Source organism: Lissotriton helveticus, chromosome 1_1, assembly GCF_964261635.1.
Source record: "Lissotriton helveticus chromosome 1_1, aLisHel1.1, whole genome shotgun sequence".
Lineage (NCBI taxonomy): Eukaryota > Metazoa > Chordata > Amphibia > Caudata > Salamandridae > Lissotriton > Lissotriton helveticus.
The window spans coordinates 92,094,770-92,122,575 of record NC_136057.1 but is presented as its reverse complement, the minus strand read 5'-3'; the positions used below and the strand labels follow the sequence as shown (position 1 = coordinate 92,122,575).

At 46.4% G+C, this 27,806-nt stretch overlaps 1 long non-coding RNA gene across 1 annotated transcript; it reads left to right on the top strand.

Annotated features, from left to right (window-relative positions):
- The first annotated feature begins 12,288 nt into the window (after positions 1-12,288).
- LOC144755642 (uncharacterized) lies at positions 12,289-20,954 on the top strand. Its single transcript, XR_013594947.1, has 2 exons — positions 12,289-12,686; positions 18,401-20,954. It is a non-coding gene; the product is annotated as an uncharacterized LOC144755642 (long non-coding RNA).
- Positions 20,955-27,806: the final 6,852 nt, after the last annotated feature.

Sequence of the window (27,806 nt, the reverse complement as noted above, 5' to 3'; positions counted from 1 at the left end):
ACAGCTCAGGTAGTGTTGATGATGGGCACTCCGAAAGCTCAGTACAGCAGCAGCTCCCACCTTTTTCATATTTCATTCACACGCATGCAATACAATACGACAAAGCAGTGTTGGCCTTCTGCTCGAAAGAAATTTCTTGACAAGGTTAGTGTTGCGACATTAAAGGTGCTATTTTTGGTTGGCGAGGGAGGGAGATGGTTTTAATTGGTTTAATTATCCAGGGCCTCAGGCCCCATTATGCTGCCCTGGGTACCACTTTCATTCGTTTTTGATCCACTGGACTTGGTTACAAACCAGAGAAACTTAAAAAAAAAAAAAAACATAATTGTTAGTCTACAGGTTGCGCTGTAATCGACATGAGACCTAAAAATCCTGGTCCAGAAAAGAACATACACAGTTGGTTTTCGTTGCTGATACTGCGCCCATTGTGTGAGCGGGATGGGGAGGTGTGTGATTAAATCATACGTCCCCGAAAAGATCATCAGGGGGCGTGTTCCATGGAATCACCTTTCACACCTCATTTCTTTGTTGAAAGAGCCTTTTGTGTGTTATTAATTACTTCAAGTTGTTACTGCAGGGACCCCTGAGGATGGAAATATGATTAATGACAGGCTGCAGGGAGGCTAATTAATGAAGAGCAGCCGAGTGCGCCGTGCACTCCAGATATTAATGCCGCCGGCCTCCAGGACACCTCGGCCGGAGCAGGGCTAGGGGGTGGGGTGCAGAGAGCGTTAATAATCGTTTGATGCTTTTTATTCTGAGAAAAACGCTTCCCTTTTATGGAACATTTCGGCAGCGTGGTCTCTGGAGCTAGAGCCATGCACTTGGTGCCTTGGCTACGGTAGTCCCTGTGCGTTTCTTTCTAAAGTCCACTGTACATCAGGTCTGTGCATGTATGTAGAAACTACGGGTGGACTTCCGTTATTCAGACTTGCTTCCCCCAAAGACAGAACAAAAGTCCTAAAAAAAGAAGTGGGGGGAAGCTGATGTCATATCAGGAAGTGACGTCACGAAAGGTGGCTTGCACCATCAGACTCATTGCCTCCCCTCGCTCACTCCTCAGATGCAATTGCATCAGAGAAACCAGGGCGTGAGCAGCGTTCTAAATGAGCTCCGATCTCGCCCCAGAGAGGCCAAAGAGTGAATGTGTGGCTCCATTTACTCCAGTAATCGAGCCCCTAGTAAAATAAGTAGGGGGATGCCGTCCACCCGTGTGGTACCCGGACTCTAGCCCTTCCCAAAATAACCCCAAACACCTCTGCAAGTTGTTCCATGTGGAGACATGTGTTAAGTAAGACACCTTCCCACCTTACACTCATCCTCTGAGAAAGGTTCTGGTTGCCACAGCGGAGATGTGGGTTGGGTGGAGGGAGTTCCTCTCTCTGAGATAAGCTGGCCCAGATTGCTTCCACACATCATTTACCACCTCTTTGGCTGCCTGTTGATTAACAGAGAGGGAGCCAGTCCCGTCAGCCCTTCGCCAGAATGGCTGTATCCACCGATATAGTATTTACAATTAACGCGACCAAATATTTAAAGTAAAACTATAAATAGACTGGGCAAGCTTGGGGTGGAGAGGGGTGCGTCAAAGGCAATAACAAAAAAAAAAGCCAAACATAACACAGCACTGGAAAGGCAGCGCAGGACACATGGCATGGAATAAATCAAACAACCACCCAGCGGCGCAATTCTTCTCAAGGAGAGGTTAGATAAAGCCGTCCATATATTAAACTTAGCAGTGATTACATGTGAACGCTATAATTAGAAAATGCGACATTACAAATGGAAATGTAATAACAGAAAGAGCACTCACAAGCTCGTACATTTACAGCTTAATGTCAAAGTTTAGGAGGAAAAGCTACACACCAGTCACAAAAATAACATTTGTAGAATCTGCCTGAAATGCGACTTATCAAGATCACAAATAAGGAATAAAACGGGGAGTAACATTTTTAAAAGGATTGGGTCGGTCCTTACCTGCACCAATCATGCCAATCAGAAGTGAAAAAGTCAGCCAAAGAGCCATTATATTCCTCACTTATGGAACTGCTCAACCACAACAAACAGAAGCAGATTTGCAAACCATCTGCCTGTGATATTAATTCCTTCACAGAGCGGAGACAGCCTATCATGGAGAGCAGTGCAGGCGGTGGATCCAAACAAGGTCCCGGTGTTGGCAGCACGGTGGTCAGCCTCGCCGAGGGATGGAGCGGGGACATGCGGGTACTAGTCCGGCTGTATATGAATTCACTGGGCCGAAGCAGGCCACCGTATATCCTAGCTGCCGCCTCTAGACCCACCCGGAGACCCGACTCCTGGCTGCAACAACAACGGAGCAAACTTTCCCAGCCGCTGCCAGCCCAGGCAAAGAGCAGCGGGCACTCGCAGAGGAACAAACGTGGTGCTGCGACTACTAGTCAAACAAGCATTAGATGAGTTATTTATTTTTTACTTTTGCCCATACCGTAAATTAAAATATCTACCGTAGTGTCATGTTAGGTACATTTTGCTAAATAAAACGCCCTTCGAATGTTCCAAAACGGTAGCGAATTAGGCTATGTATACAGTTGCTTCTGTTCTATCCTCTTTCTGCTTCACATAGAGTGTAATCACGCAACTAAAACAGTCAAGTAGGATTAATCCCACAATAAAGTGTATTGACACAAAAAACTACATTTCCCGGATTTCTCTAGTTTCGTTGTCCATGCAAGCTTCCCCAGCTCACGGGGAGGGCGGGACGGCAGAATGTATCCGAGTCGTGATTGGTCCACTGCTGTTTACACCTCACTTCCATTGGCGGCAGCTGCCTGACGCCCCTCTGGGTAGGCTGCACCGGAAGATCCGGCCGTGGGAGTGGAAGAGACCCGTGTGTGTCAGGCTGGGTACTTGTACCTATGGAGGACGCCGAGGGGGCTGTGGCAGGGGCGCAGGTCGGAGACTTTCATGGTGACGAGGAGATCCTCGAGGTGTTGGAGCTGAATGACGATGACCCGGACCCGGGTACTGAGGGGGCTTAGTGGGGTCAGGGGTACAAGATGTGCTGTATGGACTCACAATTTCAAAGGTTGGCTTTTTCGAAAGTAGGAATGAAGCGGCGGGGGGGGGGTCTCTATGTGTGTGCGTGTGTGTATGCGTGGCGGCGATTCTGTATGTGTGTGTGTGTGTGTATGCGCGGCGGGTGTTCTGTGTGTGTGTGTGTGTGTGTGTCTCTCTCTGTCTGCTTCCAAGAAGCCATGGGAGACAGGAAGCGCGCGTGACCTGATCCGTTTACGCGCGCGCGCACATCACTTGTCGCCTGTTTTCCTTGAAAGCAGAAATTATTGCAATAGAGTTTCGCAACGACGATCGCTTCGCGATCGGTTCGCAGTGCGAAACCTAAAAAGGAGGTAGAGGGTTTAGACAAAGACCCAAGTGCAAGAGGTCAGATTAGTGTGTGGGACATAGATAGGGGAGGGGGAGAGGGATTGGAAAACCAGAGTGAAAGGGAAAAGCGGGAAAGCAAAAAGAGAGAAATAGAGAGGAGAGAGACAAAAAGAAGGGCAGAGCACAGAGTGTTTAGAGGTGAAAATACGTTCCCAAATCAGTGAGGATGGTTATATGTGCAAGTAAGGAAAGGGTGTGGACAAGAAAGTGGGTTAAAAAGTTAAACGTCAACATAAAAAAACAAAATCCATAAGGAACTTCTCAAGTCATATGGTGGTCATTGGTATAAGGTGCATTGCCCCAAGGTGCACGTTAAGTGCATCCTCTAATAGGTCACCTTTTATGCTACATAATAGGGGAAAATACCTATATCTTCAGCGCTGTTTGACAAATCATCATGACATTTTCCCCAAAAATTGCTCCTGTAAATCTTGTTGTGCATGGTAATTCGGGCATTCAGTCAAGTGGGGGCCGAGAAAAAGGGGCAGGGTCAAAAAAGTGTGTTTCCCCGTGTTAGTTCCCATATGACCTTTACTCGAAGCTGCAACCCAAAGCACTGGATGGAGTTACACCAAATTTGGTAGAAAGGAAGATTTAGTTTCTCAAATCACACTTTCAGTTATTTGGTGTAAATCCATTCAGTAGTTGTTGAAAAACGTAAGAAAATAAAGTTATTAATATCTATGGGTGCAGAGATTTCACGAAAAATAAAAAGCTTGTGCAGGGAAATGCAGCGCTCTGATTGGCTGCCAGCACTCCAGCCAGGAGGTGTTGGCAGCTATGTTGGGACTCTGCTTTAGCTGAGTCCAACAAAAAAAGGAAAGAGAAAAGGGGGCAGGGTAGGGTTACCCTGACCCCAAAACCTTGGTCTTGGGGCTCCTCCTGGATCCCTGCCAGGCTAAAAAAAATTTTTTATTATTTAAAAAAAGAAAACAGTTGCTGCGAAAATGCAATAATTGTGAATACACAGGACAAATAAAACAAAAACAAGTGCAGGCTCTCAAGCTTGTTTTTTAATGACCCCGGCAGACTAGGTCCTGAGGAAATAATATAAAAATAGGAGGAGGCGCACAGGAACCCCTTCTTTAGGCTTATAAAAACTCGGGGACTGCCACCTCCTCAGGGCAGTGCTTTGAATTTATGCAGGGGGTGTCTGTATAGCTTCCCACAGCACTATGGACCACTATCTCCTTGGCTCATTTAAGAATGAAGTGGGGGGGCACAGGGACCCCCCCCGGGATGGCCACCAGCGGATACAAAAACCTTATAGTTAAGAATTAACATTAAAAAACCTTCGAAATTCACTGAAAAAAACAAAGGTTACAGAGATGATATAGTTAGAAATAAAATTTTAAAGAACCCTTACATATTCACTGAATAAAACAGGCTACAGGGATAATATAGATAGGAAATAGATTTTAAAATCTTTGAAATTCACAAAATAAAACGAAAGTTACAGGGACGTTATAGTTAGGAAATAGGGTTAAAAAACCTTAGAGATTCCCTAAAAAAACCCTGGAGGTCACAGGAACGTTATAGTTAGGCTCACGTTTTACACATACAAAACCAGAGAAATTTAGCAGTTATAGTTAGCTGAGTTTACTATTACTTACGCCCCCACAATGCACTGCTTATGACCTTACATATTACATCACTCAAGACCTGGTCAATGACATCACTGATGAATTCTCAATGAGTGTGTGAATGGAGATGCCTCTGGTCCACCTCCAAGCTTGCCCATTATGTCGAAAGTGTAAAGGATGTTATGAAGGTGACCATTTTAGTATCTTCCCTTGGTTTATGAATTTGAAGTCTAAACTGTACTCCCACTATATGGGTGCTTCATACCAAAGCTTTATGTCGCCATGTCACCTGATTTTATTGAAGTGTATTGTTATCTTGCACTTTCTTAGCTCCCCTGTTAACAGCTAGTTACAGTGACATTTACTTTTATAAATATTTAGGTGTAATTTTTACAACTTTAAGATAATTTATGAATTCAACATAAATTAATCTAGTCCCTTTTTATATAACGTTTGCATAAACACATCTACTTTTATTTCTGGACTCATTCTATTTTTGATCTTTTTGAGAATGTATTGCTAATTGTATGCATTTTATAGTGTTTGTACTTTTTATGGCCCTGGCTGCCAAAATAAAGTGATCTTACTTACTGAGTGTGTGAATTTGTTATTGAATGGATTGATGTATTTTTGGTTGTTTCAGTGTATAAATCCGTGAGTCTCAGAACTGTGTGTGAGTGGGTGAATATGTAAGTGAATGCATCAGTGTGTTCTTGGGTGTGTCAGTGTATGCTTCAATGAGTACTTGGGTGTGCCTGTGTATGCATCAGTGTTTAACTGGGTGTGTTAGTGTATACATTAGTGTGTGCCTGGGAAGGGGAAAGTCTTAAAGTTTTTGAAAACTACAATTACAAAGTCCAGTAAATACTACAAAAATAATAATGTTAAAGGAGTGACAATCATGGAAAAGTTAGGAAACAATGCAGTAAACAGAATTGAAAAATAGATAACAAACGAGTACCAATCATAACAAAGTATAGACAACCATTGTAAATGTATTTCAACAAAACAGTTAAACAACATTCATAATTTACATAGCTATTACAACTCCTTATAATTACATATACCTATTTTACAATTATCATAACTCTATTATAACATAATTTCAACTTTTTCAAAGGTAACTTTTCAGTTTGCTGGGGAAGTGAGCTGTGCAGCATAATACATGGAGTCAGTCAATAATGAAAACTAAAAGCTTCAGTTCTATTGGGTCCTCTTTAACCACACCCACATTTTGAGAAAACCACACCCGAAACAATGAGTTTGAGGAACGTTTTTTTGTACCTTCAGGAGATAACGAATACTCTGCCTGATACATTAATTATCACCTGTGTACTAAAAAGCTTTCCTGAGGTATCCTTACTGAGGAAGCACACCAAGAGCAACATGACCATGCATATTTAGGAATCTTAAAGCAGAAAGCAACATCTACTGATGTAAGAGGATCGCCATCTACGCCTAGCCAACTTTTTGCAAATATCACCATTGCAACAACTTGCATAGAGTTTTAAGAAATATTTGTTCACTGTTCTGAATGCTAACATCTTGTTTTGAAAGAAAACAATCACTGTATCACCATTTTGGAGAAGATAAATGGACGCTCTTGTTCCTTTTTGTTTTGTTTTGTTATAAAAGCACAAGGAGATGTGCCAATGTTATGTTTTTTCAAGACACAGGAATTTCCTCAAGTGACAGAGAAGGAGGAAGATGTACCATCAGCCAACCATCTCTGAAAGTTAAAACTTCACCAACCAGCATCGGAGTTTAAATAGTGGTTGTCTCAAGAAGTCCTTTGAAAATATGAGGCCATTATTTTCTTGTTGCATAAATGTCTCTTTTGTTAATTTCCCCCTTTTTAGGTTTTGCCTTAGCGATGCGTACGAAGTACGCATGCGCTAGCAAAACCTCTTGAGTTCTATGTGGGGTGATGACCCGCCTCTGTCTATCATTGGCTAGCTCCATAAATGGAGGCTAGCCATTGGGAGACAGAGGCTGTCAATCGCGCTTTCTCTTGAAAACGCGATTCGGGGGCGTTTCTGGTGCTTTTTTTAAGCCCCGCCCCTTTGTCCCGGGCCGCGCTGTCATTGGCTGCCGGCCCGGGACACCCCCGTGACGTCATTCCCCGGGCCGCGCTGTGATTGGCTGGCCGGCCGGGGACCTGACTTGTTTTTCATTTTCTGCACTGTTTATACTATAGTGAAAAGCAGGATTTGGGGAACATTTCTGACAACAAAAAATTACGCTGTCATGCGGCTGTGACTTTTACTCTACAATCACATCTGCGTCTCGTGTCTCAATCCCTCTCTATGGCTTCCGTGTCGCATATAGGGACGGCTCCAATATCAGCGTAGCCACCGCCCCTCAACCCCACTTTTACACGTGTGCGCCGCCTGGCGTGTGGGTCCTTGTCCGGGCTGTCCCGAGCTATGCAGCGCTGTACTCCTACTCCTGAGCCTTTGGTGCGCGTGATGTTGGTACACCCAAGTTTACATGTTGCATGGCTGGCTTTGGGTGCAGTGAGGTGCAAATAGCGGACATATGGGCGACGGTGCACAAGGGTGCAGGCTCGAGCATCACTTACTGAGAGAGTCGTTCATAGCTGCGGGCTGCAGCCAGGCTGGGCACGCGCCGGCCGCTGGCACTGCCCTGGGCACCCAGACAGCCGGGCACACGCTCCTCGAGGCCGTCAGTCCAGGAGCCCCCGGGCTAGCACGGGTTACAGCACTGGAGGATAGTAAGGGGCGGGCCCGAGGGCCACGATTGGTGGGAAGTTTGCAGCGGGGCGGGGGCTCGCCGCGCCGCTCTGGTCCCCAGCATCACACACACAAAGCCTGCGGGTAAAGTGCTGCTGCCGCCCGGGACTGAGTGCCGCAGCCCCTCGGTGCACGTCCACCCCCGCCCCGGTGCAGCCGAGCCCCGCAGCCCACGCTCAGGACCCGCAGCCCTGCCTGCAGCCCCCGAGGCCGGCGCGCGGAGCCGAGCAGCCTCCTGTCCGGCCGGCCGTGGCTGCCTGTGGACCCCGCTGTCGGCGCGGAGGCAGCGCCGCCCCGGAGAGCCCGAGCCGGGGTCCGTGCAGCCCCCGCAGGTAGCCGCCCTTGGATTTACCGCCCCCGCCATGGCCCAGTGAAGGATCCCGGGACCGAGCCCGCGCCGCACAAGGTGAGTCTGCCTGGAGCGGGGTGCGCCGCGATCCGCCGCCCCGAGCAGGACCGATGCTCGCCGCGCTGCAGGCGCTGTCTGCCGGGCAGGGCGTTACTGGTGATTTCAGCCCTCGGGCAGTGCAACCGGTGGATCTGATGGTGCCGGGCAGTGTATCACTGGTGACTTCAGCCCTCGGAGCAGTGCTCGCTTGTGCAAGCAGTGGGTCTGATGCTGCGGGGCAGTGTTCGCTTGTGCAACCGGTGGACCTGGTGCTGCAGGGCAGTGCTTAATTGACGTCTGCCCTCTGGCAGTGCTCGCGTGTGCAACCAGTGGATCTGATGGTGCCGGGCAGGGCATTACTGGTGATTTCAGCCTTCGGGGCAGTGCTCGCTTGTGCAAGCAGTGGATCTGATGGTGTCGGCAGTGTATTACTGGTGACTTCAGCCCTCGGGGCAGTGCTCGCTTGTGCACGCAGTGTATCTGGTGCTGACGGGCATTGCTCGCGTGTGCAAGCAGTGGATCTGGTGCTGCCGGGCAGTGCTTTAATGCTGACTTCAGCCCTCGGGCAGTGCTCGGTTGTGTAAACAGTGGATCTGCTGCTGGGCAGTGTTTTATTGACGTCTGTCCTTGGGGCAGTATTCGCTTGTGCAAGCAGTGGTTCTGGCGCTGCCAGCAGTGCATTAATGTTCATGTCTGCCCTTGGGGCAGTTCTAGCTTGTGCAAACAGGGTATCTGGCCCTGTGAGGCAGTATATTACCGGTGGCTTCTGGTCTCAGGCAGTGCTTGCTTGAGCAAGAAGTGGATGTGGTGCTACCGGGCAGTGCATTACTAGTGACTTCTGTCTGCTCTGGGGCAGTGCTCGCTTGTGCAAAGAGTAGTTCTGGCGCTGTCGGGCAGGGCATTACTGGTGACTTCTGTCTGCTCTGGGGCAGTGCTCGCTTGTGCAAAGAGTGGTTCTGGCGCTGTCGGGCAGGACATTACTGGTGACTTCTGTCTGCTCTGGGGCAGTGCTCGCTTGTGCAAAGAGTGGTTCTGGCGCTGTCGGGCAGGGCATTACTGGTGACTTCTGTCTGCTCTGGGGCAGTGCTCGCTTGTGCAAAGAGTGGTTCTGGCGCTGTCGGGCAGGGCATTACTGGTGACTTCTGCCTGCTCTGGGGCAGTGCTCGCTTGTGCAAAGAGTGGTTCTGGCGCTGTCGGGCAGGGCATTCCTGGTGACTTCTGTCTGCTCTGGGGCAGTGCTCGCTTGTGCAAAGAGTGGTTCTGGCGCTGTCGGGCAGGGCATTACTGGTGACTTCTGTCTGCTCTGGGGCAGTGCTCGCTTGTGCAAAGAGTGGTTCTGGCGCTGTCGGGCAGGGCATTACTGGTGACTTCTGTCTTCTCTGGGGCAGTGCTCGCTTGTGCAAAGAGGGGTTCTGGCGCTGTCGGGCAGGGCATTACTGGTGACTTCTGCCTGCTCTGGGGCAGTGCCCGCTTGTGCAAATAGTGGTTCTGGCGCTGTCGGGCAGTTCATTACTGGTGACTTCTGTCTGCTCTGGGGCAGTGCTCGCTTGTGCAAAGAGTGGTTCTGGCGCTGTCGGGCAGGGCATTCCTGGTGACTTCTGTCTGCTCTGGGGCAGTGCTCGCTTGTGCAAAGAGTGGTACTGGCGCTGTCGGGCAGGGCATTACTGGTGACTTCTGTCTGCTCTGGGGCAGTGCTCGCTTGTGCAAAGAGTGGTACTGGCGCTGTCGGGCAGGGCATTACTGGTGACTTCTGCCCCCAGGTATAGCTCGCTTGTGCAAAGAGTGGTTCTGGCGCTGTCAGGCAGGGCATTCCTGGTGATTTGCGTTGCGAGTGATTTCTCCCAGTGACTGCGCGTTAAGTGGCTTCCCCACGTGCAGTGAACTTTTAGTTGGTTCATTTCTCGGGCAGTAGCACATCTTAGGCGGCTTGTGCTCTCGGCTGTACTCCTGTGGTGGCTGCTTTTTAGGTTTTGCCTACGCAATGCGTACGAAGTACGCATGCGCTAGCAAAACCTCTTGAGTTCTATGTGGGGTGATGACCCGCCTCTGTCTATCATTGGCTAGCTCCATAAATGGAGGCTAGCCATTGGGAGACAGAGGCTGTCAATCGCGCTTTCTCTTGAAAACGCGATTCGGGGGCGTTTCTGGTGCTTTTTTTAAGCCTCGCCCCTTTTTCCCGGGCCGCGCTGTCATTGGCTGCCGGCCCGGGACACCCCCGTGACGTCATTCCCCGGGCCGCGCTGTGATTGGCTGGCCGGCCGGGGACCTGACTTGTTTTTCATTTTCTGCACTGTTTATACTATAGTGAAAAGCAGGATTTGGGGAACATTTCTGACAACAAAAAATTACGCTGTCATGCGGCTGTGACTTTTACTCTACAATCACATCTGCGTCTCGTGTCTCAATCCCTCTCTATGGCTTCCGTGTCGCATATAGGGACGGCTCCAATATCAGCGTAGCCACCGCCCCTCAACCCCACTTTTACACGTGTGCGCCGCCTGGTGTGTGGGTCCTTATCCGGGCTGTCCCGAGCTATGCAGCGCTGTACTCCTATACCAGTTTTATCTTCCGTTCGCAAGTCCGAGCCCTTCCTTTATGTTTCAAGCCTTCGACAATCGTGCCAACGAACCATAACAAAAGAAACGCGCATTTGTCTCCTCCACGTGACGTCAGCCAATCACAGCACGGCCCGAAGTCCCGCCCCCCGCAGCCCGGGAGACAGGAGAACAACCATGGCGGGCGCTCTGCCAGGCTCCCGTGAGCTGAGGGAGCCTGGCTGCATCAGAGGCGGGAGAGCCCTGCAGCACCACCACGCCGCCCGCAGTGAGTAGTGCCTCGGCTAATCAGTGTTTTTTTAGGGTTGTACCCTTTTGTCTGTGAGCAGGGCCCCCCTCCCCCGTTCCCGCCGGCCCCTCCGCTCGCTGTCCGTGTTCCCCGTTCCCCCCCCCATACCCGCTGTCCGTGTGTGCCCCCTTCCCTTCCCATAGCAGCACCTTAAACTGGGGCAACCTGTCCCCAGCCTGGCTAAGAAAAAGCAGCTCCACGAGGCAGTGTAAATGTCAGACGATGCGCTATATAAAAACTGTCTATCCACTCCTTTCTCCCCGTCCACCACCAGTGTTCAGACCCCGCCTCCTCCCACAGACATTGCAGCCTCTCCTGGGAGCAGCTCTTGCTCCTACTAATGGACGTTAATGGGTTTCTCCTCCAGGTCGCGCCTGCATTAGCCCAGCCTGAGCTCTCTGATGGCCGCAGAAATCAGCCAAGGAAAGCGTTTTCCTTTAGAGCCACGGTCCCTGGTTCGATCCGGGGTATTTGCTAACAGATAACACCTCCGTGGCATCTTTCTGGAAGGGGGGGGGGAGTTGGTGTTTACTCATTGCACAGGCCCTATGTATTGTACTCTCTAGGGGCTCGCAGTGTGTGGATGGGGGCTCGCAGTGTGTGGGGGGGGCTTGCAGTGTGAGGGGGTGCTCTGTGTGTGGGGGGGCTCGCAGTGTTTGGGGGGCTCTGTGTGGGTGTGTGGGGGGGCCCCTGTGTGGGGGGGCTCTGTGTGGGGAGGGGCTCTGTGTGGGTGTGTGTGTGGGGGGCCCTGTGTGTGTGTGTGGGGAGGCTCTGTGTGGGGGGCTCTCTGTGGGTGTGTGTGTGTGGCATTTGCGAGAGATTAGGCTATTGCCATTGTAAATGACAATGTTGTAAATAAAACAGCGGTATTATTAAGCATTAGCTGAAGCCATAATGCATCAGTCCAAATATCTAGTATAGGGATTTCATTTTGTATTTCGAGTCCACCATTTTCATGCCCTACATTGCCATGTGCTCAATGTTCTGATTGTCCTACCTCTCTGCCAGTTACACTGTGGATTCTACCTAGCAACAGTTATTATTAGTCCTTCTTGAGAGTGTAGCGCATGCTCAGCAGAAGTAACAGTTGTTCCTTATTAGCATAGCCCTCCCATGTTCTAGAAATACTGTTAGCTCCACCCACTGATATATTTGGAAATGTCCTTACGTGGTTGCAACCTCTGTCTAAGCTGTAAGCTGAACCCCTTCCACTGTGTATAAAAGGGGCCATGTGCTTGTATTCAGTGTGCTACTCTGTACAATACTGTAGAAGTGTTGTTGAGGTTGTATCACCACCTTTAAAGGTTTATTAAACTATGTTTTTGTATTTCCAGTTTCCTTGCCAACTTCATTTGTAAGTCTAAGGACTTTGTACACAGAAGGGCGAACCCTTTCGGTACCTTTGGGCCTTGCTGAGGCCTGAACTCATCAATTGGCGCCCGTCACGTGGGGCTCATCGGCGACTCGGAGGCTCGAAGGACTGGTCGTGACGAAGGAGTGGAACTCTGCCGGGGAAGTGATCACTGCCAGCGGCGTCTTTAGTCCTGGCATCCTGAGGTATTTCTTCCTTCCTTCCGATCTGACCATCTGGGTGGCGCCGGTCTTCGACTGAGACCTCTTCTGTCGGTTTGCTGTGGATAAGCTGTTTGAGCAAATTGTGGAACTTGGCAAGTGGAATCTGGACGCTCGTGCTTGGTAAGGACCAATGTATGGTAATTACTGTGAGTGTTTATGGTAGCCAGTGATTAGCAAGGCAGTTTTAGGATACGCTTGCTGTGGCTTATGGATATGGATATGGATATGGAGATGTTTGGATGATCGATCATATTATGATTATGAATATGGGTATATATGCGTTGCAACACATATAGGTAGGCAATGTGGAGATTTTTCTCCAACATATGGTTGTGAGCGGCGCAACGATTAAGTGCCATTTTTTTGTATAATGCGTATTTCGCACTATTTCTAGCATGTCTACTTTTAGCGCACTACGTAAGTGGTGCTGCTGTGGAAACCGGTTAAGTCTTGAAGAATCGCAGCCGGCTCCCCCAGAAGGGACGCCGAATAGGGATATGTACATTAAGTTTGGTCTTTCCCCTATAATGTACAGCACATTGTGGAGGAAGTATACCAAGAAGGATCCTGAGTTGAGATGGCCTTTGTATGGTTCGTTTGATGTGCGCAAAATTGAGTATGTGGAACAGTGCCTGTGTAAGCGCCGAGCGAGACAAGATATGTTTGAGAGTGTGCGAATGTGGGTGAAAGAAGTACGTGAGCGTGAGAAACGTGAACATGCGCTGATTGAGAAAGAGCAGAGGAAGAATGTGCGTGAGAAGGCGCAAGAAATGAGACAACGTGAACAAAAAGACGCGGAAGAAAAACGGGAAAAGGAACGTAGATTGCAGATATCTGGCCAATATCCCATTCGTCGGCCTCTTTATCCTGTCCTTAATAATTCTGATGATGATTTTTCATTACTAGATCGTTCTCCGCCTCCGTATGCTGGCCCGTCTGCTCCGAAAGGGGAAGATGAGGATTCTGGATCATTTAAAGATAAGGTAGACACGCGGTCTAAGCTAACATCTGATCGTATGGCGGAGCTCCGACAAATTTCTTATCGTATTCTTAAGGGTACAATTCCTCTTGCTGAAATATTGTTGTCTCTTGAAAAATGGCCGGACAGGGAAAAAATTTATTTTCTTGAAACCTTTTCTGATGAAGTAGTCGGGGCTTTTCGAAAATATTCTCCTGTTCTTGAACCTGATGACATAATACAAGATAAGAAAGAATGGCGTAAAGGTCTCTTTTCTCCTTCCCAGGCAGCTGATGCAGTTCGACGGTTATTCGTATTGCGGGATGAGGCGTCTCGGTTACGAGAAGAAAAGCGACAAAAGACGGTGGACGACAAAGAGACGGGTTTGAGTGGCGACGGGAAACAATCACCTATCTTTTCTTCAGATAAGGTCGATATTGTGCATGTTAAACCTATGCGAGAGGCAGCGCCTTTGTATGTTCCTCCTAAAGGAGCGGGTACTAGTTCAGATAAAGATTCAGCTGATGCCCGAGGGTATTTTATCTATAATTGGGTATATACTCCTTGGAATAGAGCGGATGTTATGGCCTTAAAGAAAGCGTTACCTGACCCACGGAAAAATCCTGCTGCCTTTTATGAGGAAGTTGAGGGGGCTTTGAATTCTTGTACTATGACATTAGCTGACGTTGATTTATTCTTTGGTCTTATATTACCCCCTGACATGTGGAGATCAGTACGGAAAATTGATGATTTAGTGACGTTTAAAGCTAAATGGGAAGACATTGAGGAGGAGGACAGAGCTAGGAAACCTGCGCAGAAACCACCCCAGCTCATTCTAGACCTCCCTGCTGCTATTTTGATTAAATTAAAGACGATTATTCCCCCTAAAAAGATTGACTGGACTATGTTAGCATCTTGCAAGCAAAAGACAGATGAATCAGTTTCTGACTTCTTTACGCGATTTGAAGAAACTTTTCACGATTTCAGTGGTCAGTCTCTGACGGATGACACGGGTCGACATCTGTTTGTAGACAAATATGTTTCGAATTTATTACCAGGAGTAGCAGCTCGGTTGAAAGCGAGTGAAAGCTCCTGGACGACTTCGACTCCGGCATCCCTCCTGACAATGGCTCAGTATTACGAGCGTCAGGAACTAGAAGCAAAAAGTAATGAAGATAAGAAATCTAAGGATTTGAAAACAAAAGTTATGTTAGCACAAGTGTATGGACCACCCCAGAGAGGAAATAATAGAGGTGGTCGGGGTTTTTATGATTCTACATATAACCGCACAGACTTGGCTAAAGATCAATGTGCATATTGTAAGCAACGAGGCCACTGGGCCAATGAGTGTCCTTTAGCGCGAGAACACAGGGCTATGGGACGGGGTAGAGGTTTTGGGAGAAATCGTGGGGGTTTTTCTGGCCCACGAGGTAACCTAAATGATAGGGCTAGATTCGAATCTAGGGAGCAACAACAAGGAGGGTCTAATACCTTTGATAGACAAAATCAGTATCAGATGTCTGACTATGTGCACCCCGAAAGTCATGATTCCCAATATGCATAGGATTGCGTAGGATGGGGGGAGGAATCAGTTGAAGTACCAGTAGATCAGAGGGGTCCTTATGTTACAGCACATGTTTTGGGTTCTACTGATCAGTTTTTGGTTGATACAGGGGCTACTCGTAGCGCTTTGTCTAAACAATTGGTTCCGAGGGCTCCCCTGTCTGGCTTAACAATCACATCTGTAGGGTTCGATGGAACACCTTCTCTTAGCCCATTATCCCAACCCCTTGCATTTCATGTCGACAAATTTACAGCACCATGTCCATTCTTGCTTTCCTCAAACACGCCTGACAACATTGTGGGTCTAGACATGCTGAAACATTTTAGAGCCACAATCCGCTGTTCCCCTGAAGGAGTACGCGTGATTTTAAATGACAATTACCCTGCAAAAGAGAGAGTGTGTATGGTCGCTGAAAGTGCTGCATTAGCCTCTTTACCTCACACGTTGTGGGCTACTTCAGACACTGATGTGGGACAGATGGTCATTCCTCCGGTTCACATTAGTGTGAAGGAGGGAGCTGTGTTACCACGCCTGCCTCAATATAGGATTTCACAGGAGGGTGAGGAGGCGCTCATACAGATTGTGCAGGATCTCATCCGAGTGGGGGTGGTGGAAGAAGTCCCATACAATGTTTGTAACAGTCCTATTTTACCAATCTTGAAGAAGGACACTGATACTAGGGTATATCGATTTATTATTGATTTGCGGGAGGTGAACAAGATAGTGGTGCCCCAATACCCTGTTGTTTCTGACATCACGACACTCCTTACCTTAGTTCCACCAACAGCGACAACATTCTCGGTTGTCGACCTGAAGAACGCCTTCTTTTCGATCCCTATTCACCCTGATAGCCGTTACCTTTTCGGCTTCACTTTGAATAATCGATCGTTTGGATTTTGTAGAATTCCACAGGGCTATACTGAGAGCCCTAGTATCTACAGTCAGGCGTTGAAAAGACAGTTGGATTCCTTTGTCTTGCTTGAGGGGGTAGTGCTCATTCAATATGTCGATGACATTTTGTTGGCTGCTGACACCCCTGAGCAATGTGAGACTTGTACGTTGTCCTTGCTTTCCTTTTTGGCTTCTCACAATCATAAGGTATCTATGAAGAAATTGCAATTCTGTAGACCTAAGGTGACCTACCTAGGCCACCTTTTGTCTAAGGAGGGGCGTGCACTTACATCAGATCGTATCCAAGCCATCCTGGACACACCAACACCTTCTACACAGAAAGATGTTCGAGCATTTTTGGGCCTTACGTCCTTTTGTAGGCAGTGGATACTGGGGTTTTCACATATAGTCAAACCACTGTTAGCGCTATTGACAAAAGACACTCCAATTCCCCTTCCTTGGACAGATGAATGTGAAAACGCTTTCCAACAGTTACGTCAGGCCCTTTGTTCAGCACCAGTGTTAGGCACTCCTGATTACACGAAACTTTTCACATTATATGTACATGAGAGAGATGGATGTGCGTCATCTGTGTTAGTACAGATGCACGGGGACAGGCAGCGTCCGTGTGCATATTTCTCGGCATTGCTCGATCCTGTCGCTCGGGCATTGCCGGGGTGTTTTCGTTCGGTCGCAGCGACAGCTGTGTCAATACGTCAGAGTGAGGGAATAGTGTTATCTCACAAGCTGTTAGTGTTGGTTCCCCATGCTGTTGACGCCCTTTTGAATCAAACAAAGACGCAGCATTTAACAAGTGCCCGTCTGACCGGATATGAACTAACGTTGCTGGCTCCCCATATCACATTGAGGAGATGTGCTACGTTAAATCCAGCAACATTGTGCCCATTCCTGACGACTCAGCCTGAGGCACAAGAAGCACATGATTGTATTTTTGTGACTGAGGAACAGACAAAGGGTCGTATCGATCTCCAGGATACGCCTTTCTCAGATGTAGATGGAGAATTATGGGTGGATGGCTCCTGCCTGAAGCTACCGGATGGTACGACTTCGGCAGCATATGCCATCACTACTTTGTATACTATCGTGGAAACAGCACGCATTCCACAGAAATCAGCCCAGGCAGCGGAGTTGATAGCATTGACACGAGCATGTGAGCTTAGTGCAGAGTTGTGTGTGAATATTTATACAGATAGCCGCTATGCTTTCGGAGTAGCGCACGACTTTGGCCTGCTCTGGAAGGAAAGAGGTTTTCTGACATCACACGGAACACAAATTATGTATGGAGAATTGGTGCACAATCTTTTGACTGCCCTGACATTTCCTAAGAAGATAGCTATAGTGAAATGCAGTGCACATAAGAAAGTTATTGACAAAGTAGGGCAAGGAAATGCTTTTGCTGACCAAGTAGCACGAGAAACTGCAATGAGACCTGACTCCACTTCAATGTATGTTGTGAAGTCACAAGCAGAACGATGGCATGATGCTAGGAAAGAAGTGAGGGAAATACAGAGAGTTGCTTCTGATAAAGAACGAGAGCAATGGTCTGAAAATGGAGAACTGGATGATGAAGGTTGTTGGCGCAACAAACAAATGGATAGGTGGAAGTTGCCCACAGCTTTTGTCCAACCTATGGTTCAAATGGCACATGGGCTAGCACATGTAGGAGCTTCAGCGATTGTGAAATTGCTTGCGCAAGTTTGGGAGCATCCAGAGATTGCTAGCACGGCCAAGAGAGTGGTACAGACCTGTATGATCTGTCTTAAATACAACCCAGGGAAAGGAACACGGACTCCAGCAGGAGGATTTGAAATACCATTACCTACTGCACCTTTTGAAGTCCTGCAAATGGACTATATCCAACTTGAACGCTGTAATAATCTAAAGTACGTCTTGGTAGTGGTGTGTGCTTTCAGTAAATGGATTGAAGCCTACCCTACTAAGGACAATACTGCAATGACTACAGCAAAGGTGCTACTGAAGGAGTTTTTCCCTAGGTATGGTGTTTGTAGACTATTATGGAGTGATAACGGGCCTCATTTTATAGCAGACGTTATCAAGTACGTTCTGAGAGGTCTGGGGATAAAACAGAAGTTTCATGCAGTGTTCCATCCACAGTCGGCTGGCTTGGTGGAACGCTACAATGGAACACTGAAGCTTAAACTAGCAAAGATCCAGGCTTCCACTTCTCTGACTTGGCCCGACGCTTTGCCTTTGGCATTGTTGTCAATAAGATCAGTACCACACTCCCGAACCGGCCTTACACCGTATGAGGTGGTGTTTGGTCGTCCCATGAATATTTGGGGAGTGCCCAAACCAAGTTCCGTATATGATGTACCTTGTGTATTGATGAATGACTATCTGGCACAATTAACTGATAACTTGGTTTCTATTCATCAACAGGTTCGAGAAGCACTCCCTGACCGGTCCACAGGTGAGGGTCATAGTCTCCGACCCGGTGACTTCGTCCTCATCAAGGCGTTCGAGAGGACGAGTGGCCTGGAGCCCCGATGGTGCGGTCCCGAGCAGGTTCTGCTCGCAACAAGAACGGCCGTCCGAGTGACCAACCGGAAGAACTGGATTCACTCCCTTCATTGTCGCAGAGTGCAACCCGGATTGGTGGAGCCTGCCGTGTTGACTGACCATCGAGAAATCCTGACTACAGAGAAAGGCCCTGCTGTGGTACCTGATGAGCAAGAGGAGTTCTTCCCGGACCCGACGACTTCTGGAGTAAGAAAATACAACCTTCGACCCAGGAAGAAGTTTTCTGCTGTTTAGACTGCTGTCAGAACGGCCTCTTGGTTGGTGCAACGGAGAGCCGATGAGGCAAGGGGGGGGGATCAGCCTTGCATTAGAGTAGTGACACCCGTCTTGGCCCGTTGGTGAAGAAAACAACAGCCGCCTTGGGGGAAGAGTTCTGACAGCCTTTTTTTAGTTTCAGGAAGATTTGCGAGACATTTGTTCAACATGGAGAGAAAGAAAGTGATCTGCGCCTTCGGATTTATTGCTAGTGTGGCAGTTGTTGCCATTATCACGTGGTTTGTTGAGGATGTAATTCCTGCCCGTGATCTATATGTGGTTTCTACACCGGTGCCAGAGGAGCATTTCTTTTATACGCTCCCCTATCAGGAATCAAAACACCGCTTGTCCTTTGTAAATAACACCTTCATTCAGATGCTACATCATACCCACACTGCTACAAATGAAACAAATTGCTGGATATGTGGTATGATGCCAGCGCACCAGAAGAAGGGGGGAACACCGTTTATACCTCTCCCTTTCTCTCATAATGGTTCTTGTCGTGCCTGGTATACTCTTCTATTTGCCACAAGAAAGCCTGCTGTTGGAAGATTACTTTTTAGACTAAACAAAGAATGTCACCAGAATAAAGAAGGCTATCCACAAGCCAATGGAACAATATGGGAGTGGGAAGAATATCGACCGGACAATGAGTCTACTCCCTACATTTTTACGAACACTAGAGACACTGTCGAAAGTGAAAAATTTGTGATCTCAGTTGCACAAGCACAAGCGGACTTATGCGTACAAAGTGTTGGGAACATCCCTGTAGGTGTTAGTGATTGTATTAAAGTCTTAAATATAGATGGTCTGAATAATAGCACATTTTTAGCATCCCATAATACATATTTTGTATGCGGTAATAGAGGATATTATCGATTACCAGCTGGCTGGTCAGGAGTATGCTATGTATCGTTTTTATTACCACCAGTGTTTTTAGCACCTGCCACTTATCATAAAGACTTGAAATTGTTGAATAATGCCACTGTGAATAGATACAAACGTACTTTATCTATCGATGATGTGGACCAGACCGACACTAGTTTGCAGCAATATGTAGATTTTAACCTAGGGTTATTCTTTTTTGTTGGAGCTGCCCTAAACAGTAGAAAGATAAGAAGATTAACTAGAGTTGTAGAGGCAGTGACCAACCAAACTGCTGCAGCACTAGGAAACGTAACTGAAGAGTTGCAAATTACTAGAATTGTTGCCCTGCAAAACAGAATGGTGTTAGATGTCATATTAGCAGAAAAAGGAGGAGCTTGTAGACTTATTGGAAGTAGCTGTTGTGTCTTCATCCCAGACAACTCGCCTTCTGTTTATAATGCCATAAATAAACTGCATAAAATAGCTGCTGACATACATGTAGATAATGGTACATGGACCTTCTCTAGTTGGTTTTGGACCTTATTTACTACATGGGGTTGGAAGATCCTCACTGGCCTTTGTATAATAGTAGTAATTCTTTTTTCTTGCTGTATGTGTATTCAATGTGGTCCTATGATATGTTCTCTTTGCATTACCTCTTGTATACCCAATAAGAAAGCTGTTTCCGAAGCTGCTTATCAAAAGAGTCTAACTAAAGAGATTTCTAACATTATGAGCATTGACATTCAAGATGAGTTTGATGACTACCCTATGAAATGGAATGGCTTCAGCTAACGCTGAAAGGGTCGTCTGTTGTAAATAAAACAGCGGTATTATTAAGCATTAGCTGAAGCCATAATGCATCAGTCCAAATATCTAGTATAGGGATTTCATTTTGTATTTCGAGTCCACCATTTTCATGCCCTACATTGCCATGTGCTCAATGTTCTGATTGTCCTACCTCTCTGCCAGTTACACTGTGGATTCTACCTAGCAACAGTTATTATTAGTCCTTCTTGAGAGTGTAGCGCATGCTCAGCAGAAGTAACAGTTGTTCCTTATTAGCATAGCCCTCCCATGTTCTAGAAATACTGTTAGCTCCACCCACTGATATATTTGGAAATGTCCTTACGTGGTTGCAACCTCTGTCTAAGCTGTAAGCTGAACCCCTTCCACTGTGTATAAAAGGGGCCATGTGCTTGTATTCAGTGTGCTACTCTGTACAATACTGTAGAAGTGTTGTGGAGGTTGTATCACCACCTTTAAAGGTTTATTAAACTATGTTTTTGTATTTCCAGTTTCCTTGCCAACTTCATTTGTAAGTCTAAGGACTTTGTACACAGAAGGGCGAACCCTTTCGGTACCTTTGGGCCTTGCTGAGGCCTGAACTCATCAACAATGCCATTTATTTATCTGTTTTCAAAACGAACACATAAATAAAAATGTTGTCATTTACAATGCCAATAGCTCTAACTTTTACAAAGGCAAAACCGTTGCATTGTAAATGCTTGTTTGTTACTCTGCTTTCTTAGAACATTTCCTACTTTGTGAAACATATACTCCTGTTGTTTCCACTTGATGAGCAAATTCCATTTTTAAATAAGACTTCACTCTCATTCTGCATTTTATGACATCTTTTTTCAGAAACTGCTTTGTACTCTTACCAGCTTCTCTTTTTATCCTCTGCACATTCTCCACCTTATTTTGTTTGTCTGTGTCACTTTGAAGTTGATAATACTGTTTCCCCAGTTTCTTTCTTTTAGTAATTTTATCAGGGATTGTTGTTCTTCTTTTTCAAAACTGTATATCTTGAAAAGTAATAATCAATACATGAAGATCAAGTTTAAATAATCTAATTATTATTACACTAATTACCCATTTTATCAATATTGCAATACAACATATTAAGAGACGGGGTGAGAGCCTGTATATGGAGAGCTAAATGGGTATAACAGTATCTGTACAGATGTCGCAGAGGATGTGATAGTGACATTGTATAGCGATGTGAGAGGGCCTGATAGTCTATGAATGGATATTTGAGAGATTGTAAAAGCCTGTGTATGGGTATGTAAATCAATAAAAGGGTCTACAGTTATGTCAGAGTATGTGAGTCTTTGAATGGCAATATAAATGGTTGTGACACTATATAGTTATGTGAGAGGGTCTTAGTATGTGACAGGGTGTATGAATCTCTGGATACGTGAATGGGTATTAGTGTCTACATGGGTATGTGAGAAGATGCAAAAGTCTATTGGATATGTGAATACGAGTCAGACTATCTGAATAAGTATGTGAAAGGGTGTGAGAGATTTGGTATGTGAATAGGCATAAGGGTATGTATATGGGTATGTGTGAGGGTGTGACAGTATCTGTACAATATGTGAATGGCTGTGACAGTCTCTGGTTATGTGAGGGGGTGTGAGTGTATGGGAATATAAATGTGTATAAGGGTGCTTGTATGGGCATGTGAGGGTGTGAGATTCTACGAATGGGTATGTGACAGGCTTTCAGTCTCTATGCGAACGGTTATAAGAGTGCCTACACGGGTATGTCACAGGATATGAGAGTCTTTGAATGGGTAAGTGAGAGGGCGTGAGAGTGTATGGGTATGTGAATGGGTGTCACACTATCTAGGTATGTTAATGGGTATAAAGGAGATCTTAATATGTATGTGAGAACATAGTCTTTTTCTGGGTATGTGAAAGGGTATGCGAGTTTGTATGGTTATGTGAAGGGGTCGGACTTTGTATAGGTATATGGACAAGAATAAAGAAGGACTGAATAGGTATGTGTATTTGTGAGGGTGTGAGAGTCTATGGGTATGTGATAGGATGTCAGTCTCAATATTAGTATGTAATTGGGTATAAAAGTGTATGAGTATGTGAGAGGTTAGAAGAGTCTCTGAGTACGTGAATGGGTATCACACTTGGAATAAAGATCTCTATAACTATTTGAAAGGATGTCCGAGCCTGTGGTTCTGAAAAATATGGATCCGTAATAGTACCGGACTCGAGAATAAAAAAACTTCGTTGAAATAGGACGAATTTGGTATCAAAAGACCGGAAATGACGAGTACATCAAGTACGTGTATTTTCGGCATATTCGAGTGACAATTTCACCTCGAAATCGTCATTTACCTTCTGAACCCTTAGTTGCATGTTGCCCTCTACATAGGCCTTAATCCAGTCGAATTTGATTCCATACTCCTTAATCGACTTCTTCCTGACCCCAGTACAAGTTAGAACCATTGCCCCAGGCCGAGCTCGTTAGGTCAGTTCCCTCCCAGTGACCAAGCAAGATAATATCTAGGCCCAACCGGCCATTAAGCCATTTCAGCACGCACACCTGCCATATCTCGCTCACATCTTTCTTCACTCCTTTACTCTCTCTAATTTTATGGTGGGGAGGTGACCATTTTTATTAGGGGTCCAGCGATATCTGATGAAATGTTGGGCCTTGCCGGATGATTTGTTATGGGCAGCACGACGTGAAATATGTACATGTCATCATGACTCTGCTTTCTTTTTGTAATCAGTAACCATAAATGAAATACCACGCACCCAAGGAATGTTTCGCCAAAGGGTAAATATTGTGTATAAGAAGAGAAGCCTAACTTTGTGAAAGTGTGCAGTCTCCTGAATATACTTGTATCGTACTTCTAGGACCCTGTCACCTTGGTTGCAGCCAATAAACGAATCTTTGACTTCACCTGGAAGACTCTGAAGTTTCTGTGGGTCTGACTCAGGAGAACCCGAGGTCTTTGGTGTGTTGATCCCCTGGCACCGCTGGGTTACCGGTTCGGTACCGGTTCCTAAAAACCCAGTACCTCATTTGGCGCCCAGCGTTGGGGCGATTCCAGTGGTACCAATCAGCCTGAAGATCGTGAGGAGCTTCGTGTGAAAATTCCGGAGGAGGGCCCACCACCTCATCGACCCCTGCATGTCGTCGTGGTCCGAAGGTCTTTACTGCGAGGTTCCCCGCTTCTCGACGGCTACAAGGACTGCTGCCCTGGCTATCGCCCTGATGTTGGACCCTTGACATTTTCGGTAGAGCGAAACGCTGAGACGAGTCTTCTGGTGAAGCCATCGATAATTTTCAGTCAAGTATAAGTGGAGCGTCTCCTAGTCCTTAGTTGGACTTACTTTGTGATATTTTAGAGATACATAAAGGTTTTTATTGGTTCTTGCAAGCACCATAACCGAAGGACTCGTGTTTTCACGAGCAATATCGTAATCGATAACTCCTTTGAAGTTTTGGAACTAGACTAGAGAAGAAGGATGCCTAGTCTTAGACTCGGGAATTTGTTTTGTCTTGGTAATAATAATAGGGACTCCCGATTGGAGGACTCATGTCCGGTTCCTCCAGTTGGAACTCCGACTTACGAGCTGTACGCTAAACATGGGGTAGGCCCCATCGTTTACAACGAGGTATGGATTAAATATACTAGGAAAGACGGTGTTTTGAAATGGCCCCAATATGGTAGCTTTGATTCTGAAATCTTAGACAACCTTGAAGTTAAACTCTTCAAAAAGAAAGCCCGGCCGGCGATGTTTGACTCTTTCCGCATATGGCGCAAAGAAGCCAAACAAAAAGAAATTAAATTAGCTAAGAAAAATAAGAGAGAAGAGGGACTTTCAGTAATGCAAGCTGCCGTGCAGTTTAAAGATAATGAGGAAGAGCAGATAAATGAACAATTGCACAGGCAACGTAAAATGGCAATAGATAAGTGCTATCCAGTTTTGCCGTCTCTTCAGCAAGGGACAGCAAAAGAGCGTGAAAAAGACCAATTAATGTCGCAATTGTTAACTTCACCACCGCCCTATGCGCAGAATGCTACAGCACCCCCGCAACCTTTAGTTGCACAAGCTGCGCCTCTGGCTCTTCCACAGCACCCACCAACTGTTCTTCAGCTGGCTCCTACTTCTTCGGTGCAGCCTCCTCCAGGCCCACCGACCACTTCTGTTGCCCCTGTGTTTTCTACGATCTTGCCTACTGTACTTTCTACAAATGCCCCTTCTATGATTTTGCCTAGTACCACATCTATTATTCCTCATACCTCTTCTGCCATCTCTGCACCCGCTTTACCTCACCCCGTTCTTTCATCTGTTTGTTCTTCCGTTTCACCTTCCTTTCGGCAGAAAATGGCCAGTACTGTTACTAATCTTCTTTTACCACTTTTCGGGTCGCCTGCTACGACCCCTAACATAGGAAGAAGACAGTTGCGAAGTCAACTGCCCGATTATCAGCAGGGAGATTCCCTGAATAGTTTAGCTCGGAAATGGGTCATGGACACTGTAAAATATGATTTACAGTCTGTCATGGAAGTTTTCCATCAATGGGAAACAGCGACACAGAGATATGTGTTCGAACAGATGTGTGTTTTTCTTTGCGAGGATTTAGAAGACAATGATCAGGATTGCCTCCCACAAGAGATGTGTCGTATAAGGTTTAAGTTTAGTCTGGGTATGATTGTAGGTCCCGATGTAGAAGAAGCAATTGAAATGCTATTAGCACATCGAAGTAAGGGAAGTAGTTCTGGGTCACCATCAGAATCTAGTGCATCTAGTAGGAAAAAGGCACGACAATACCCTATGAGAGAAGTTCCCCCACAGTGGAGAGAGGGTGACGCGACAGCTGTCCCACCTGTCCTGCCCCACTTTCACCGAGTATGGGTACATGTTCCATGGAAGCGAGCAGAAGTTTTAGCACTCAAACAAACACTACCAGACCCGCGTAAAAATCCTGCAGGCTACTATAAAGAATTGTCGCAAACTGCTGGATCATGTATTATGAATTTAGCCGATATCGATATGTTATTCGGGAACGTCGTTCCACAGCCTTTATGGGGAAAAATTTGTCATGAAGATCATGACCAGGAATTAGGTGACACGTGGGCTAACATTACTGTTGCAGACGCACGACAAGTTGGTGGTGCCAAGCCTGAGCCCCTGATAGCGGAACTACCTGGTAGGATAGTAGATTACATGAAGACAATAATGCCTGCGATACGTGTAAATTGGGATAAGTTATCTGCATGCAAGCAAAAGAAAGAAGAAACTGTGTCAGATTTCTTCACCAGATTTGAAGAAACATTCATTGACCACAGCGGTCAAGATATGACCACAGAAGGTGGCCAGAGATTGTTTGTCGATAAATTTGTGCACAATCTGCTTCCAGACTTGTGTAGAAAATTGAAAGATTCAGAAAGCTCTTGGGCAGTCTCATCTTCAGCCCAGATATTAGCTACCGCACAGTACTACGAGAATAGAGACAAGGATGAGAAAGATAAAGTAGAGAAGAAAACTAGAGAACTCAAAACGAAGGTTTTGCTACAGCAAGCCTATCCTCCACGTGGTGGTGGTAATGAAAATAATAATGGTCCGAATCACTACCGGAACACTTTTCAGCAGCCTCAGAGAAACTTGCAGAGATTCGATTACAATCAAAACCGCGTAGGTCCCAATCAGTGTTTATACTGCAAACAAGAAGGTCATTACAAATATGACTGTCCTGCCCTGCCACAACGAACAAACACATTTTCTGGTGTAAGAGGTCGTGGTAGTCAGCAAGCGCCTAGAGGTAGAGGGCGTGGAAACACCCCTCAGGACGCACGTCCCCTTCCACCACAAAACTCTATGAACAGGTTTGACCAGCAAAATAACGTATCTGACAGGACAGCTCAATACTACGTCGATGAGTATTACACAGAAAATGAGCAGTGGGAGAATAACGATTGCTAGGACAGCCTTAGACGAAGAGAGGGAGTTGTTTCAGTTCCAGTAGATCAGAGTGGACCTTACGTTGAGGTGATTACATCGGGTGTGTCAGAACCTTTTCTGTTGGATACTGGTGCTACAAAGAGTTCTATTATGCACTCCAAACTCCCTGGCGCACCTTTGTCTGGCGAAATGAACGTTTCCGTAGGTTTTTCTGGCGCCCCGGTTAGAAATCCGATTTCTGACCCTTTATCTCTTTCTGTTGGTCCTTGTGAATTCGAAGCACCCCTTATTTTGACAACAGGTTGTGGTGAAAATTTGCTAGGATTAGACTTGCTAAAAAGATTGTATGCGACTTTGTACTGTTCTCCCTCAGGAGTACAACTGACTTTAGGAAAGAAAGTGGTTTCTCCCATGTATTTGTCGAGAAATACGCTTCCAACAGAATTGGCACTTCTTCCGGATATTCTTTGGGCTACTGGTCCAAATGATGTAGGTCTTTTAGAAATTCCACCATATGTTGTAACATTGAAGCCGAATGTCAAAATGCCACGAATTCCCCAATACAGAATATCCAATGAGGGCGAAAAAGCTTTGCTAGCGATTGTTTACGAGTTAATTGAGAAAGACGTAATTGAAGAAACACGAGGCAATGTTTGCAATAGTCCTGTTCTGCCTGTTTTAAAACGAACTGACCCTTCTCAGCCACCTGTGTATAGATTTGTGATTGATCTTAGGGAAGTAAATAGGATAGTGGTGCCACAATTCCCAGTTGTCCCCGACATTACAACATTATTGACTATGATTCCAGCATCCGCATCCTGGTTTTCGGTGATTGACCTGAAGAATGCTTTCTTCAGTATCCCGATTGCTGAGGAAAGCAGGGATATTTTTTCCTTTAGTTTAGGTGGTCGCAGTTTCCGCTTTAAACGCGCTCCTCAAGGCTACTGTGAGAGCCCCTCAATATACAGTCAAGCTCTGAAAAGTCAGCTTGACGCAATGGTTCTGCCCAAAGGTGCCACTCTCGTACAGTACGTGGACGATTTGCTCATAGCCGCGGATACCGAGAAAATATGTAAAATGGCCACGTTGGCACTACTGCGTCATCTATGTGATCTACATCACAAGGTGTCACTTTCCAAGCTCCAATATTGCCGACAAGAAGTGACCTACTTAGGTCATCTCTTATCGAAGGAGGGAAGGAAACTGACCCCAGAAAGAATTCAGGCAATAGCAAAATTAAATGTGCCAAGAACGCAGAGAGAAGTACGCGCTTTCTTGGGCATTACATCGTACTGTAGACAGTGGATTCCAAATTTTTCGTTATTAGCCAAACCCTTATTGGCACTAACGTGTACAAATACACCCAATCCCATTCCTTGGTCCGATGAGTGTCAGAAAAGTTTTCTCGAATTACGCACAGCATT